Source organism: Pseudophryne corroboree, chromosome 4 (genome assembly GCF_028390025.1).
Source record: "Pseudophryne corroboree isolate aPseCor3 chromosome 4, aPseCor3.hap2, whole genome shotgun sequence".
NCBI lineage: Eukaryota > Metazoa > Chordata > Amphibia > Anura > Myobatrachidae > Pseudophryne > Pseudophryne corroboree.
In genome coordinates this window covers 899,080,356-899,096,649 of record NC_086447.1, presented here as the reverse complement: position 1 = coordinate 899,096,649, position 16,294 = coordinate 899,080,356, and the positions used below count along the sequence as shown (strand labels likewise).

At 47.8% G+C, this 16,294-nt stretch overlaps 1 protein-coding gene across 1 annotated transcript in view; it reads left to right on the top strand.

Annotated features, from left to right (window-relative positions):
- Nucleotides 1-16,294, top strand: part of RBKS (ribokinase) — a 155,767-nt gene that overhangs the window by 120,547 nt on the left and 18,926 nt on the right. The gene's annotated exons all lie outside the window — the stretch shown is intronic.

Below are 16,294 nucleotides of genomic sequence, written 5' to 3'. Positions count from 1 at the left end.
TCAACCATAACATGGTCGACCATTCATACCGGAACCGCAAGGAAGATTAGCCACGCAGCTGCATTCAGAATGGATTGTAGTGGTGAGAGTCTTTTCTTGGGAAGACCAATAAGGAGACTATTGCAATAATCAATGCGGGAGATGATGAGAGCATGGATTAGAGTATTTTCTGTGTCTTGTGTAAGATAAGGACTTATTTTGGATATGTTTTTTATATGCATGAAACATGATTTAGAAACAGATTGAATGTGGGGAACAAAGGACAGATCAGAGTCAAGGGTGACACCTAGGCAGCGAGCTTGTGGGGTAGGGTGGATAGTCGCATTGTCAGCAGTTATGGAGATATCAGGTTGGTAACTACTCTTGGCTGGCGGGAAAATAATTAATTCTGTTAAGTAAATGTTGAGTTTGAGGTGGCGAGATGACATCCAAGATGAAATGGTAGAAAGGCATTCAGTGACATGGCCCAATACAGATGGTGATAAATCAGGGGAGGATAGGTAGATTTGAGTATCATCAGTGTACAAATGATACTGAAATCTAAAGGAGCTGATTAGTTTCCCAAGAGAAGTGGTATAGATAGAGGAAAGCAGAGAACCTAAGACTGAGCCTTGCGGTACTCCAACTGAAAGAGGTAACGAAGAGGAGGTAGATTCAGAGAAGCGAACACTGAAGGAGCGATTAGATAGGTAGAATAGGAACCAAGAAAGGGCTGTGTCCTGAAGAGAGAGAGGGGTCAACAGTGTCAAAAGCAGCAGAGAGATCTAGGAGAATAAGAAGTGAGTAATGGCCTTTTGATCTAGCAGTGACCAAAGGGTAAATTTACTAAGATGGGAGTTCTATTTAAGATGGGATGTTGCCCATAGCAACCAATCAGATTCTACTTCTCATTTATCTAGCACCTTCTAGAAGATAATACCTGGAATTTGATTGGTTGCTATAGGCAACATCCCATCTTCAACAGAACTCCCATCTTAGTAAATGTACCCCCAGATCGTTCACTACTTTGGTCAGTGCTGTCTCTGTGGAGTGTTGGGCACGAAATCCTGAAGTTGGTCCAGTAAACTGTGTGAGTTAAGAAAGTGTGTGAGGCGAGTGTAGGCAAGTCTCTTAAGTAGCTTGGAGGGGCATGGGAGCTGAGAGATGGGACGGTAATTAGAGAGAGTGTTTGGGTCAGAACTGTGTTATTCAGAATGAGAGCAATCACTGCATGCTTGAACAGAGAAGGAAAGATACCAGTAGGCAGAGAGAGAATACAGATTTTTATTAAGGCTGGGATAAGCACAGGAGACAAAGTTTTACTGACATGCGAGTGTATAGGATCAAGAGGAGAGGTAGTGGAGGATGAGAAGAGTGCTGATACCTCATCTACACTTGCGGGATCAAATGAAGAGAAAGTACCAGAGGGTTCAGGTAGGGATTTGAGCAGGTCACTGGCTGAGTTAGAGCATACCGTTTAATTTCGGATTTTATCAATCTTATCCTTGAAGTAGGAAGCAAGTTCTTGTGCACTGATAGTAGCTAGTGCGGGGGGAAGGGGGGACGACGTGAGGTGAGGGATGGTAAAGAAGTGATTTAAATGTATTAAAAAGTAACTTGGGGTTGATGCTGGCATGAGAGGAGATGAGAGATCGGAAATATGTTTGTTTGGCAGTGTCCAGGGCCTGACGATAGAAGTTGTAGGTGGTTCTCTATCTGAGAAGTCACTTGGATTCCGAGATTTACGCCACTGATGTTCTACTGTACGTGACAGTTTTTGTAGGTGTGTTGTTGATTTAGATTGCTACGGTTGGCATCTAAGCCTACGTGGAGCGTGATGGGTAGCTGGAGCCACTTCATCAAGGGCTCTCTCTAGAGTCTGTTTCAGGTGGGATACAGCAGTTTCAGGAGAGATAAATGTAGAAATTGGTGAGAGCAGTTGTTGCAGAGAAGTGGAAAGTTGTTGGAAATTTAAATTGTTAGTATTTCTGCAGGATAGAAGAGGATTGCTTGGTTTTAGTGTCATAGAATTCAGAGTAATGGAAGAGATTGAGAAGGTGATAAGGTTGTGATCAGAGAGAGGGAAAGGAGTGTTAATGAATTCAGAAACTGAGCAGAGCCTGGTGAATACAAGATCAAGGCAGTGGTCCTCCTGATAAGTAGAGGAGTCAGACCATTGGGTGAGGCCAAGAGAGGAGGTTAGAGAGAGGAGTTTGGAGCCATGAACAGATTGTGGACTGTCAAGAGCGATGTTGAAATCGCCCATGATGATCGTGGAGATGTCAAAGGATAAGAAGTCTGAGGACCAGGCAGAAAAATCTTCTAGAAATTGTTGTTTGGGTTGACAAGGTGGGCGATAGATAGCTGCAACACGCAGTGAGAAGGGGGTGAAAATCCTGATAGAGTGAACTAGAGTGAACTTCAAACAATGTGTGGTAGAACTGTGTATGTGAAAAAAAATTGGGACAGTAATATTCCAACCCCACCACCTTTACTATTACCAGGCCTGGATGTATGTGAGAAGTGGAGACCACCATGTGACAGTGCTGCAGGGGAGGCCGTGTCTAATTGTGTGAGCCATGTTTCTGTTATAGCCAGCAGGTTGAAGTTGTCAGAAATGAAGATGTCATGGATGGATGTTAATGTGTTACAAAGAGAGCGTGCATTGCATAAGGCACATTTTAGAGACTTGGAGGGTGATGTTTATGAGGTTAGATGGATTTTTATGTTGTTTTGAAATGGCTGAGTGTGAGTGGGGCAAGTAGTTGGGGCCTGGATTTGGTGATATGTCACCAGCTAATAAGAGCAGAAGAGTGAGATAGATGTTGGTGGATATTTGTGAGTGTTTATTGTGGCGGGCGATTGTGGTTTTCAAAGTACTTGTAGAGAAGTAAGTAAAAAGCTCATAAGTGTTTGGAAGAGGGGAGTGGAGAATAAAAGCTGTAATGTGTCCAAAGGGGTGAGTTGTAGGACGAGTGTAGAAAGTGTTACATTTGGTGAGAATTCCATGAATTGAAATCAGAAACAGTAGTTTGGTGGACATTCTGTGGTAGTTTGTGAGTTAATTGTGGGTTAAGTGGTTTAGCAATAATTTGTTTAGATATAAAATTACCTTTCCTCGATGTTGCTCAATGTTTGTTCAACTGTTTTTTAACTGTTCAGATAGCACACTTCCTTAATCCACACTTTGTTAATTCCACGCTAGCTGACACCCCCAGCTAGCTGACCCCTATATGTCTACCCAGGTTCTCTCTCTCCTTATAACACTCTCTCCATCTCTTTTCCCCTTCCACCCTCACTCTATGGGGGGAATTCATATTTTTGAAAAGTCAGTTGGGTGTCTGTTTTTTCCTATCTAATAGACAGGAAAAAACAGACACCCAACCGACTTTTCAAACATTTTAATTCCCCCCTATATGTCTCCCCCAATTCTCTCTCTGCTTATATCACTCTCTCCCTCTCTCTTCTCCTCCCACCCTCACTCTATATGTCTACCCCGGCTCTCTCACTCCTTATATCACTCTCTCCCTCTTTCTGTAGCTGTGTTTTTATGCAAATGCCGTGACCTATTCTGAGGCTTCTGACAGCGGCGCTATACCGGAGCGGTGCATAGTAAGGTGCACCATCTTGCACCATCAGTTGCAACATCGAAGATAGCACCAGCCCTATGGCAGGTGCAGTTGCTCCATCTGAACTTGGCCTCTTGTATCAGCGCAAACTGCAACCGTCAGCAACACGCCCGAGACATGCCTGTGCCTGGCTAGCCTCTGCTCCTGTTACCTCTCAGGAACGCCCACTGACGCCAGAGACATGCCTGTGCCTGGCTAGCCTCCGCCCGTTACCTCTCAGGAACGCCCACTGACGGCCGAGACATGCCTGTGCCTGGCTAGCCTCCGCCCGTTACCTCTCAGGAACGCTAACTGACGCCCGAGACATGCCTGTGTCTGGCTAGCCTCCGCCCGTTACCTCTCAGGAACGCCCACTGATGCCCGAGACATGCCTGTGCCTGGCTAGCCTCCGCCCGTTACCTCTCAGGAACGCACTCTGACGCCCAAGACATGCCTGTGCCTGGCTAGCCTCCGCTCCTGTTACCTCTCAGGAACGCCCACTGAGAATCATTCTCTTCATGTGCAGTATCAGTCTGCATCTCAGCAGTGACCATCGGGGAGTATGCGCAGACTGAGTACACCGGCCGCTTGCATCCGACATTGCCACAGCATGCACCATTCTCTCCTATGACTCTCTGTCTCTCTCTATGGGGGGGATGTATCAGAAGCTCCGGACAGTTGCTCTTTCCAGGGCTTGATGTATAGAAGGCACATAGAATATATGGGGCTTGCTGTGCCATTATTCATCTGCGGATATCTCCGATATGTGCTCTGAACCTTGTTAGCACAACTGGCGAGCCGTGTGAATTGTGGTTTCACTGCTTTTTTTTATTAACACATCCCATCTGAGTGGGCAGGTCTGGCACCTGTACTCAGCCAGCACATTGCAGGGAGGTCAGGTTCTGCCCATGGTGATGGGAGTGACATCTGAAGATTTAGACGTATGGGTCGTGCAGATGGCTACCTGGGACCTTGTCACCGCTAGTACTGGGCAGTGGACACCACAGTGAGGTGAGCGGCCTTTCTGTCCTGTTTGCACTTGTATTGTTAGTTTAGCGAAAGTTTATATAGTTCTGATTATACCCTGCAGGACATCATTCAGGGGGAACATAAAATGGAATAATATTATCTGTTGGAGGAGCCATGAGGGATGTGAGTAGTGATATGGAAGATCTCCCTCCAAAGCAACACTGTGCATATACGACTTCTTGGTGCAATACTATCTTTATATAGCTTGGAACTGATGCCCCCTACTTATTGATTCTGCTTCAGCTCATACCCACTTTCTACACTAACTCAGGTCATGCTCTCCTTGCATTTCTATAATTTGCCCCATGTTTGTATATGCCCTACAAGGAATCACTTCTTGCCCCTCAGTCCTCTCCACCTTGTCCTACTAGTATCTCTCCCGTCGCCCCCTCTTTCCTATCCTTCCTGCCTAATACCCATAACCTCCTGCCACTGTTACTGCACAGTCTCATCCTCCTCAGTTTTCCCTGTCTGACCCTCCCCCCTCCCATCCAGTGTATCTTACCCCTCCTTCTACATTTCAAGTTTTTACAAGCAGGGTCTCCAGTAATATTCTGTGAGCTTGCCACTTGGACTCCACATTCAGGATCTCCCGGAGCACAATTATGGCATTGTTGGTAAAAAATCTATCCCGTAGGTGGTAATCATACTTGCCAATTTGCACCAAGAGCCCTTCAGAGGTGGCCAAAAACACCTGAAGTGCGGGTGAACTTGGAGTCATGATTGCGTCATCGTAGCCCTGCCCCCTGCTGTCCACGATTTGCAGTATTGCAAGATACGGGGACACTGTCCAGTGCGAATCACATCATCAAACGCTGACAGACCACTTCACTGGGCGGCGCGTGTGTGTGTGTGTGTGTGTGTGTGTGTGTGTGTGTGTGTGTGTGTGGGGGGGGGGCTGGTACACTGTCTAGAGCCGGCAGGTGAGCCCACTGAAGTTCAGGACTCTACCAGACTTCCCGTGAGATTTGGTAAGTATGAGGGTAGTACAGGTGTAAGGTGCTACAGCAACACCACAAACATTATGGGTAAAAGAAGCACTCGACACACCCTAGAGCAGTAGTTCCCAAACTTTTTGGAATCATGGCACCCTAGAGTATCAACATTTTATTCATGGAACCCCTAGGCCAAAGAAATTTTAGCGAGAAATTTTGTAATAAATATTAAATCAAAGATTGTGTTTATATGTCATCTTCAGGTTGCATTATGTGGTGAGGAACAAGTTTTGCTTCTGTTTGTCCACATATTTTATGATTGGCAGCCACCAGCACTGGTTTTGCCTATTGCATTGACCAGAAATTATTTTGATTGGTCCTGGACCACCAATCCAAGGCACCCCTGCAAGTGTTCTGCGGCACCCCAGGGTGCCTAGGCACACAGTTTGGGAACCACTGCCCTAGAGAAAGAGAAGCATTACTCACAATCTAGATATAAGTACTGGGGGTGTTCACGCAGCTCCTCCATCGGTTGTTGCTGAATTGTGGCAGCTGGGCAGAGATAAGATGAACATGTCTTTCTGCTGACTGTAAATGGACATTAATAGTGGGAGAGTCCCCAGTACGTTGTGGTCTGCGAGGTAGCAGGTTCCAGAGCAGCTGTTGCATTGGAGGTGAGCGTCCAACCCACAGGACATCCAGCTATTCCCCCTTCCTGAGATTACTCATCCCAGATCCATCTCCCATACTCTGACAGTACAAAGGAGGCTGTGTCACTCCCCACATAAACTTATTTGATTATTGCTGTACAGAGTAGTGCCTTCACATTGCGGAGCATCACTCACTCTCTAACATGGGGGAATAACAAGAACATAAATATTTGTCACTTTGTCTTTTTTTTTTTTTTTTTGCAGTAGTCATCCATCCTCATCTAGAGAACAGGGTGAAAGACTAAAGCATTGACTTTCTCTGTAGGGAGCTCCCCAAAATATACATATCCTTTACTCTGGCACGCCACACGCGGTACCGTGTACGACACTGGTGTTCAACCTGGAATCACGAGCACCTATACCTCCAAACTGTCCCGATTTTAGTGGGACAGTCCCGTTTTTCAGACACTGTCCCACCGTTCCATCTGCGGGCAGCAATGTCCCGCTGCCCGGGGAGCTGGCAGAGCGGCTGTGCACGTGCCGCCATCTATTTCATGGAAAGAGAGACTGTAGGCATGGCAAGCAGCTCCCACAGCGCTGGGCATGCCCCCACAGTGACTAGAGTGGGGGCATGGCTTACGGTCACGGCTTTTTCCTGTGAAGCCCTACCCCCTGGCACGAGGACACGCCCCCATTTCAGTCAGGGTCCTGTTTTCTATATACAAGAAATGGGGAGGTATGGCCTAGAGTGGGGGTTGACATGTACTGTAAGTGTAAGATAAGTGTGTGTGTGTGTCTGACCCCTGGTGTGTGTGACCCACCCACCTCTGTGTTGAGGTGCGCTCCCGCACCTCCAGCTAACGTTGTGCGGGAGCGTGCATCGTAAGGGATATAGGGGGTGATTCCGAGTTGATCGCAGCCAGCAACTTTTTGCTGCTGCTGCGATCAACTAATCCTCCGCCTATGGGGAAGTGTATTTTATCTTAGCAGGGCTGTGATCGCTTGTGCAGCCCTGCTAAGCAAAAAATGTTTACATCAACCTAGGAGTAAGGCTGGAGCTACTTACCCTGTGCGACGGATCCAGCGACGTTCCTCCCGGCTTTGATGTCAAACATCCGCCCTCCGTTTGCTTGGACACGCCTGCGTCCAGACGACCACTCCCCGAAAACGGCATCCAATGCCTCTCCGCTGTCAATCTTCATGCGATTGGCGCTGTGTCTTCTTTTTTCGCTGTGCACGTCGTTGCCCGGCGACGGACGTCGCGGGGCAACGCCGCGCATGCGCAGTTCCGACCCGTTCGCACCACAGCGAACAACCACCATAATGCATACACAAAAGTCCTAATTCAAGGTTGATTGCAAAACAACATTTTCCTCTAATGGGCAAAACCATGTGCACTGCAGTTGGGACAGATATAACATGTGCAGAGAGAGTTACATCTATTACAGTATGTCGCTCTGATTCCTTACATAGTTCCTGTACATAGCTCCCTAGTGAAACCAATGCTATGAAGTATCCGTAACACTTGGCTCCCACGTCCGGCCGTAGTATGAATAAGCAGTCGGTGAGATGGCGACCACGAACAGCAGCACATGCCATCTCCACCACTCTCCCTGCTGCCAGACCCTTGTGCTGCCTATATTTATATATTTCACAGCTGCACATTATATACAACACGCAGCCTCGTGCCTCCAATACACATGACAGATAGGGCCTCTCCATAACAATGTTTTTTATTGTTTTCTCTTACGTCCTAGAGGATACTGGGGACTCCGTAAGGACCATGGGGGTATAGACGGGCTCCGCAGGAGACATGGGCACTCTAAAGACTTTAGATGGGTGTGCACTGGCTCCTCCCTCTATGCCCCTCCTCCAGACCTCCGTTAGATCCTGTGCCCAGAAGAGACTGGATGCACTGCAGGGGGGCTCTCCTGAATTTCTCTGAAAAAGACTTTTGTTAGGTTTTTTATTTTCAGGGAGCACTGCTGGCAACAGGCTCCCTGCATCGTGGGACTGAGGGGAGAGAAGCAGACCTACTTAACTGATAGGCTCTGCTTCTTAGGCTACTGGACACCATTAGCTCCAGAGGGTCGGAACACAGGTCTCATCCTCGCTGTTCGTCCCGGAGCCGCGCCACCGTCCTCCTCACAGAGCCGGAAGATAGAAGCCGGGTGAGTATAAGAAGAAAGAAGACTTCACAGGCGGCAGAAGACTTCAGATCTTCACTGAGGTACCGCGCAGCGGTAACGCTGCGCGCCATTGCTCCCACATTCACACACACACTCGCGGCACTGTATGGGTGCAGGGCGCAGGGGGGGCACCCTGGGCAGCAATAATAAACCTCAAGGGACACTGGCTGACATATATACACTGCGGAGGCAGTATATTACATAAACCCCCGCCAGTATAAAGAATTTGAGCGGGACCAAAGCCCGCCGTTGAGGGGGCGGAGCTTGATCCTCCAGCACTAACTAGCGCCATTTTCTCCACAGCACGCTGCAGAGAAGCTGCTCCCCAGACTCTCCCCTGCTGAACACAAGTACAAAGGGCAAAAAAGAGGGGCGGGGGCACATTTATCTGGCGCAGTGAGTGTATTATTGATATATAAAAGCGCTGTACAGACTGAGATTTTGTTCCAGTGTCCAGTGGCGCTGGGTGTGTGCTGGCATACTCTCACTCTGTCTCTCCAAAGGGCCTTATTGGGGGACTGTCTCCATATATATATATATATATATATATATCCCAGAGTGTGTGGGGGTGTCGGTACGTGTGTGTTGGCATGTCTGAAGCGGAAGGCCCGTCTAAGGAGGAGGTAGAGCAGATGATTGTGGTGTCTCCGTCGGCACAGTTGACACCTGATTGGATGGATATGTGGAATGTTTTAAATGCAAATGTGTCTTTATTACATAAAAGATTGGACAAAGCAGAGTCCAGAGAAAAAGCAGGGAGTCAATCCATGGCTTTGACTGTATCGCAGGGCCCTTCAGGGTCTCATAAACGTCCCCTGTCCCAGGTAGCAGACACTGATACCGACACGGATTCTGACTCCAGTGTCGACTACGATGATGCGAGGTTACACCCAAGGGTGGCCAAAAGTATTCATTATATGATTATTGCAATAAAAGATGTTTTGCATATCACAGAGGACCCCTCTGTCCCTGACACGAGGGTATGCATGTTTAAGGAGAAGAAACCTAAGGGAACTCTTCCCCCATCTCATGAGCTGAACGCTTTATTTGAAAAAGCTTGGGAAACTCCAGACAAGAAACTGCAGATTCCCAAGAGGATTCTTATGGCGTATCCTTTCCCGGCACAGGACAGGTTACGGTGGGAATCCTCGCCCAGGGTGGACAAGGCTTTGACGTGCTTGTCCAAAAAGGTGGCGCTACCGTCTCCAGACACGGCAGCCCTCAAGGATCCTGCTGATCACAGACAGGAGCCTACCTTAAAATCAATTTATACACATACGGGTGCCTTGCTCAGACCGGCAGTAGCGTCGGCATGGGTATGTAGCGCAATAGCAGCATGGGCAGATAACTTGTCATCTGACATTGACACCCTAGATAAGGATAGCATTTTATTGACCTTGGGTCACATTAAAGACGCAGCTTTATATATGAGAGACACTGCGAGAGACTTTGGGTTGTTGGGTTCAAGAGCCAATGCCATGGCAATTTCGGCTAGGCGAGCCCTGTGGACCCGCCAATGGACGGGTGATGCCGATTCAAAGAGACATATGGAAACTTTGCCTTACAAGGGTGAGGTTTTATTTGGGGAGGGTCTCGCGGACCTGGTTTCCACAGCTACCGCTGGTAAATCTTCTTTTATGCCTTATGTTCCCCCGCAGCAAAAGAAAACCCCCACAATATCAGATGCAGTCCTTTCGGTCGCATAAGTCCAAAAGGGGTCGGGGCTCTTCCTTCCTCGCCAGAGGTAAGGGTAGAGGGAAAAGAATGCCTGCTACGGCTAGTTCCCAGGAGCAGAAGTCCTCCCCGGCTTCTACAAAATCCACTGCATGACGTTGGGGCTCCACTGCGGGAGTCCGCGCCGGTGGTGGCACGTCTTCGACTCTTCAGCCAGATCTGGGTTCTGTCAGATGTGGATCCTTGGGCGATAGAAATTGTATCCCAAGGCTACAAACTGGAATTCGAAGAAGTGCCTCCTCGACGATTTTTCAAGTCGGCTTTGCCAGCTTCTCCCCCAGAGAGGGAAATAGTTTTAGCTGCAATACAAAAGCTGTGTCGACAGCAAGTGATTATCAAGGTTCCCCTAGTCCAACAGGGGAAAGGGTACTATTCAACCCTATTTGTGGTCCCGAAACCGGATGGCTCGGTCAGACCCATTCTGAATCTAAAATCCCTAAACCTATATTTGAAAAAGTTCAAATTTAAGATGGAATCTCTCCGGGCAGTGATCTCCAGCCTGGAAGGGGGGGATTTTATGGTATCACTAGACATAAAGGATGCATACCTTCATGTCCCCATTTATCCCCCTCATCAGGCGTACCTGAGATTCGCTGTACAGGACTGTCATTACCAGTTTCAGAGGTTGCCGTTTGGGCTTTCCACGGCCCCGAGGATTTTCACCAATGTAATGGTGGAAATGATGGTGCTCCTGCGCAGGCAAGGAGTTACAATTATCCCATACTTGGACGATCTCCTGATAAAAGCGAGATCGAGAGATCAATTGCGGAAAAGCGTGTCGCTCTCCCTGAGAGTGCTGCAGCAACACGGCTGGATCCTAAATCTACCAAAGTCACAGTTGATTCCAACGACTCGGCTATCATTCTTAGGCATGATTCTGGACACGGAACAGAAGAGGGTTTTTCTCCCAATGGAAAAAGCCCAGGAACTCCAGAACATGGTCAGAGACCTGCTAAAACCAAAAAGAGTGTCAGTTCATCAATGCACTCGAGTACTGTGAAAAATGGTGGCGGCCTACGAGGCCATCCCCTTCGGCAGGTTCCATGCGAGAACATTTCAGTGGGACCTTCTGGACAAGTGTTCGGGGTCCCATCTACAAATACATCAGATAATAAGCCTGTCCCCCTGTGGTGGCTGCAGAGTGCTCACCTTCTAGAGGGTCGCAGGTTCAGCATTCAAGACTGGTTTCTGGTGACCACGGACGCGAGCCTCCGAGGATGGGGGAGCAGTCACACAAGGAAGAAATTTTCAGGGACTATGGTCAAGCCAGGAGGCTTGCCTACACATCAACGTGCTGGAATTGAGGGCCATATACAACGGCCTACGACAAGCGGAGAATCTTCTTCGCGACCTACCCGTTCTGATTCAATCAGACAACGTCACAGCCGTGGCTCATGTAAACCGCCAAGGCAGGACAAGGAGCAGAGTGGCAATGGCGGAAGCCACCAGGATTCTTCGCTGGGTGGAAAATCACGTAAGTGCTCTGTCAGCAGTCTTCATTCCGGGAGTGGACAACTGGGAAGTAGACTTCCTCAGCAGACACGATCTCCATCCAGGAGAGTGGGGACTTCATCAAGAAGTTTTTGCAGAGATAACAAGTCGTTGGGGACTTCCTCAAATAGACATGATGGCGTCACGCCTCAACAAGAAGCTTCAGAGGTATTGTGCCAGGTCAAGGGACCCTCAGGCAGTAGCGGTGGACGCCCTGGTGACACCATGGGTGTTTCAGTCGGTCTATGTGTTCCCTCCTCTTCCTCTCATCTCAAAAATATTGAGAATCATAAGATGAAAAAGAGTGCAGACAATACTCATTGTTCCAGATTAGCCTCGAAGGTCCTGGTATTCAGATCTTCAGGAAATGCTTACAGAAGATCCGTGGCCTCTTCCTCTCAGGGAGGACCTGTTGCAACAGGGGCCCTGCATGTTCCAAGACTTACCGCGGTTACGTTTGATGGCATGGCGGTTGAACACCAAATCCTAGCTGGGAAAGGTATTCCGGAGGAAGTCATCCCTACTCTGATAAAAGCTAAGAAGGAGGTGACGGCGAAACATTATCACCGTATCTGGAGGAAATATGTATCTTAGTGTGAAGCCAAAAATGCTCCTACGGAAGATTTCCACCTGGGCCGTTTTCTCCACTTTCTACAGACAGGAGTGGATATGGGCCTAAAGTTAGGCTCCATTAAGGTGCAGATTTCGGCCCTATCAATATTCTTTCAGAAGGAATTGGCTTCTCTCCCAGAAGTCCAGACTTTTGTAAAGGGAGTGCTGCACATCCAGCCTCCTTTTGTGCCCCCAGTGGCACCATGGGACCTTAACGTGGTGTTACAGTTCCTAAAATCACACTGGTTTGAACCTCTTCAAACGGTTGAATTAAAATTTCTCACTTGGAAAGTGGTCATGTTGCTGGCCTTGGCATCTGCAAGGCGGGTGTCCGAATTGGCGGCTTTGTCTCACAAGAGCCCCTATCTGATTTTCCATGTGGATCGAGCAGAGTTGAGAACTCGTCCTCAATTTCTGCCTGAGGTGGTTTCGTCATTTCATATGAACCAACCTATTGTGGTGCCGGTGGCTACGGGTGACTTGGAGGAATCCAAGTCCCTTGATGTAGTCAGGGCCTTAAAAATTTATGTAGCCAGGACGGCTTGAGTTCGGAAAACAGAGGCACTGTTTGTGCTGTATGCGGCCAACAAGGTTGGCGCTCCTGCTTCTAAGCAGACTATTGCTCGCTGGATCTGTAACACGATTCAGCAGGCTCATTCTACGGCTGGATTGCCGTTACCAAATTCGGTAAAGGCCCATTCCACTAGGAAGGTGGGCTCTTCTTGGGCGGCTGCCCGAGGCGTCTCGGCCTTACAGCTTTGCCGAGCAGCTACTTGGTCGGGTTCAAACACTTTTGCAAAATTCTACAAGTTTGATACCCTGGCTGATGAGGACCTCTTGTTTGCTCAATCGGTGCTGCAGAGTCATCCGCACTCTCCCACCCAGTCTGGAACTTTGGTATAATCCCCATGGTCCTTACCGAGTCCCCAGCATCCTCTAGGACGTAAGAGAAAATAAGATTTTAAACCTACCGGTAAATCTTTTTCTCCTAGTCCGTAGAGGATGCTGGGCGCCCGTCCCAGTGCGGACATATTTCTGCAAAGCTTGTATATAGTTGTTGCTTACATATGGGTTATGTTACAGTTAAGATCAGTCTTTGGCTGATGCTGTTTTGTTCATACTGTTAACTGGTTGCGTATATTCCATGTTGTACGGTGTGGATGGTGTGGGCTGGTATGAATCTTGCCCTTAGATTAACAAAAATCCTTTCCTCGTACTGTCCGTCTCCTCTGGGCACAGTTCTTTAACTGAGGTCTGGAGGAGGGGCATAGAGGGAGGAGCCAGTGCACACCCATCTAAGGTCTTTAGAGTGCCCATGTCTCCTGCAGAGCCCGTCTATACCCCATGGTCCTTACGGAGTCCCCAGCATCCTCTACGGACTAGGAGAAAAAGATTTACCGGTAGGTTTAAAATCTTATTTTTTTAAAACCCAAGTAATATGTCAGTAAAACAGTTTTACGATAAGTTTATTATACATTCCGCTTGAGGTTCCCTAACTAAATACATAGATACGGCAAAGTTCCTGGAGGGGAGATGTAGTCGACCACTGGTGGGGGGTGGCTGACTGCTTCTCATCATAAGGGTCTGCAAAGAGGGGGCGTGGGCAAGATGAAATGCGCCATCCCCATGTCACGCATGTTTCACTAAGAAGTGGGTGGAATGCGAGGAGAGTAACCGGCACTTACAGGACTCTTGCGGTACACAATGACACAATTCACCGCAAATGGTGTCATGAAGCCCCATAATCACTCTTCACTGGGGTAGCCTAGTTTCCCGGTAGCCGGAGAGCTCCCTGAGTTTGTGCATCTCCCAGATATTCCAAGAGTGTAGGCCAGCTAGGAATACATACAATATCCTGGCGGTCACATGACCGACAGCAGCTTTTTGACTGTGAAGATCCCGACATAGAAGAGTGTAAATATTTTTAACCCTCCCTGTCCCCTACCTAACCCTAGGCTATGGCTAACCACCAGCTACAGATGTGTCCTCATACATCTTGCCTCAGTACACCATGCAGCGGGAGATGCCTGGCGTGAGTGAGCTGACAGATCCCATGCAGCTTCGTTAGCGTTGGGCATCTTTTTTTGCCGAAAATGCATCTTTTTCGAATCGCTATGTGAATAGGACGCAACAGCAGACTCTGATGATCACAAAGATTTGAGGTATGTCTGTATTCTGTGTGCATCTGCGGCTGTATCTGCACAGGAAATGGGAAAACACTGTAATGTAGCATTCCGTATGCAGATACAGCCGCAGTCACACACAGAATATAGGCATGCCACATATCATTTTAATCCGCATAAGCAGCTTGTGCGTCCTATTTGTATAATGTTGCAGATAAGATGCATTTTAATGTAAAAAGTTGCACCTAAAGACACTCGGCGCTACCGAGTCACACCACGGCATGCCCTGATTAGAAGGTATGTTTAACATACATTGAATTACCCCCAATGAGTCTATTTTATGCCTTTACTGAAGTTTTACTGATGTTTTTGTAAGTGGAACGTGGCTGCTTTGTACGTGGGGTGCTGTCTCACACGTGTCACTCTACTATAATACGGCATGACTCAGGTCTTACAGTTTTAACTTGTCTACAATAAAGATTTAATAGTATCGTTCCAGTGTGCTGGAACGCTGTGTTGTGCTCGCCATGGAAGCGCACGGGGTCATTCCCCGGGGTTAGTACAGTATATACTTCCGTAATACTTTCCATTGCTCCTATTCAGCAAGGGGTTCCCTGAGGCTGACTAATGTACCGGGTCAGATAAGCCGAGATGCGGAGATCCCTGCCTCTCACTAAAGGCTTTCTGAAATACTGTGTGCCTCAGTCCCACAGGGCTCTGCACAAATCACCATGAAAGTGGCGCTGTGCCCATTTTTCGCCCACTGCATACGCAGTAGAAAAATCACCGGGAACATGGTGTCTGCACTGTGTTACCAGAAACCTGGGCATGTACTGTACACTATGGCACAGTGTCAGAGTACTCACCTGCGCCACCGGAGAGAGAGGAAGGAGACCACACTGAGACTGCATACGGCCTCCCTCCCCTTTCAAGCCGCCTCTTGCGCTATGTTTACAGCAGGAGTGACCAATGCCTAGAGATGCAGTATGACAGTATTCGTAGTATTGCTACGGTCACACTACCCTGTTTGTACACAACATAATAATACTGTAATGTAATATAAATATACAATATAATACATAAAATAGGATAGTGATTGGACGGGGTTATCCATAAATGTAAAAGTTGCATTTATTCTGTGAAATATAATTAATTACAGCTGAAAATGCAAAGTAAAATATTAAATATATTTAGTAAATATTTATATATATATATATATATATATATATATATATATATATATAATCTTGGAAATACAGCCCGGAACTCCTTTTTAGTGTGAAGAATGATTGCCCAGGTGCCCTCAGTGTTGGATCGGAATACAGGAAAAAAATCAGCGGCACTCAGGGTCTTATGCAAAAGTGAATTATATTAAGACATCAATGAAGAAAACATCAACGTTTCGGGGAGTTAAACCCCTTTGTCAAGATGTGAGGTAGTGTGTGGGAAAAGCCCTGACACTGCTCAGACGCGACTACACGTCATCATCCTGCGCAACCCAGCACCTGCAGCGTGACACGGAGCGGCCACACGCACTCGGTCTGGCGGGTCTCAATCTTTATAAGGTGAGTCACTTCTTTTCCCACACACTACCTCACATCTTGACAAAGGGGTTTAATTCATTCAGGAGCCGTTCTTTGGACTGCACGTGCCTGAGCCAAGACACCAAGATTTTTCAACTATCATTGCTTATATGTATTTCCCTTGAAAGATGTTTGAGCCGTCGCCTGCCTAGCTGCAGCATTTTATTAGCACTACCAGCACCTCTTGGTGAACCCCTTGGGACACACAGGGTGTCTATTATTCAGCACTGGACACTGCAGCATCAACTTAAACGTTCTTTTGATCACTCCACAGCCACGAGTTCCAACAGGACTCCAGGCATGAATCCCAGCACCTCAGCAGCAAATATGGATGAGGTGAGCGGATACAGACACCTCAATA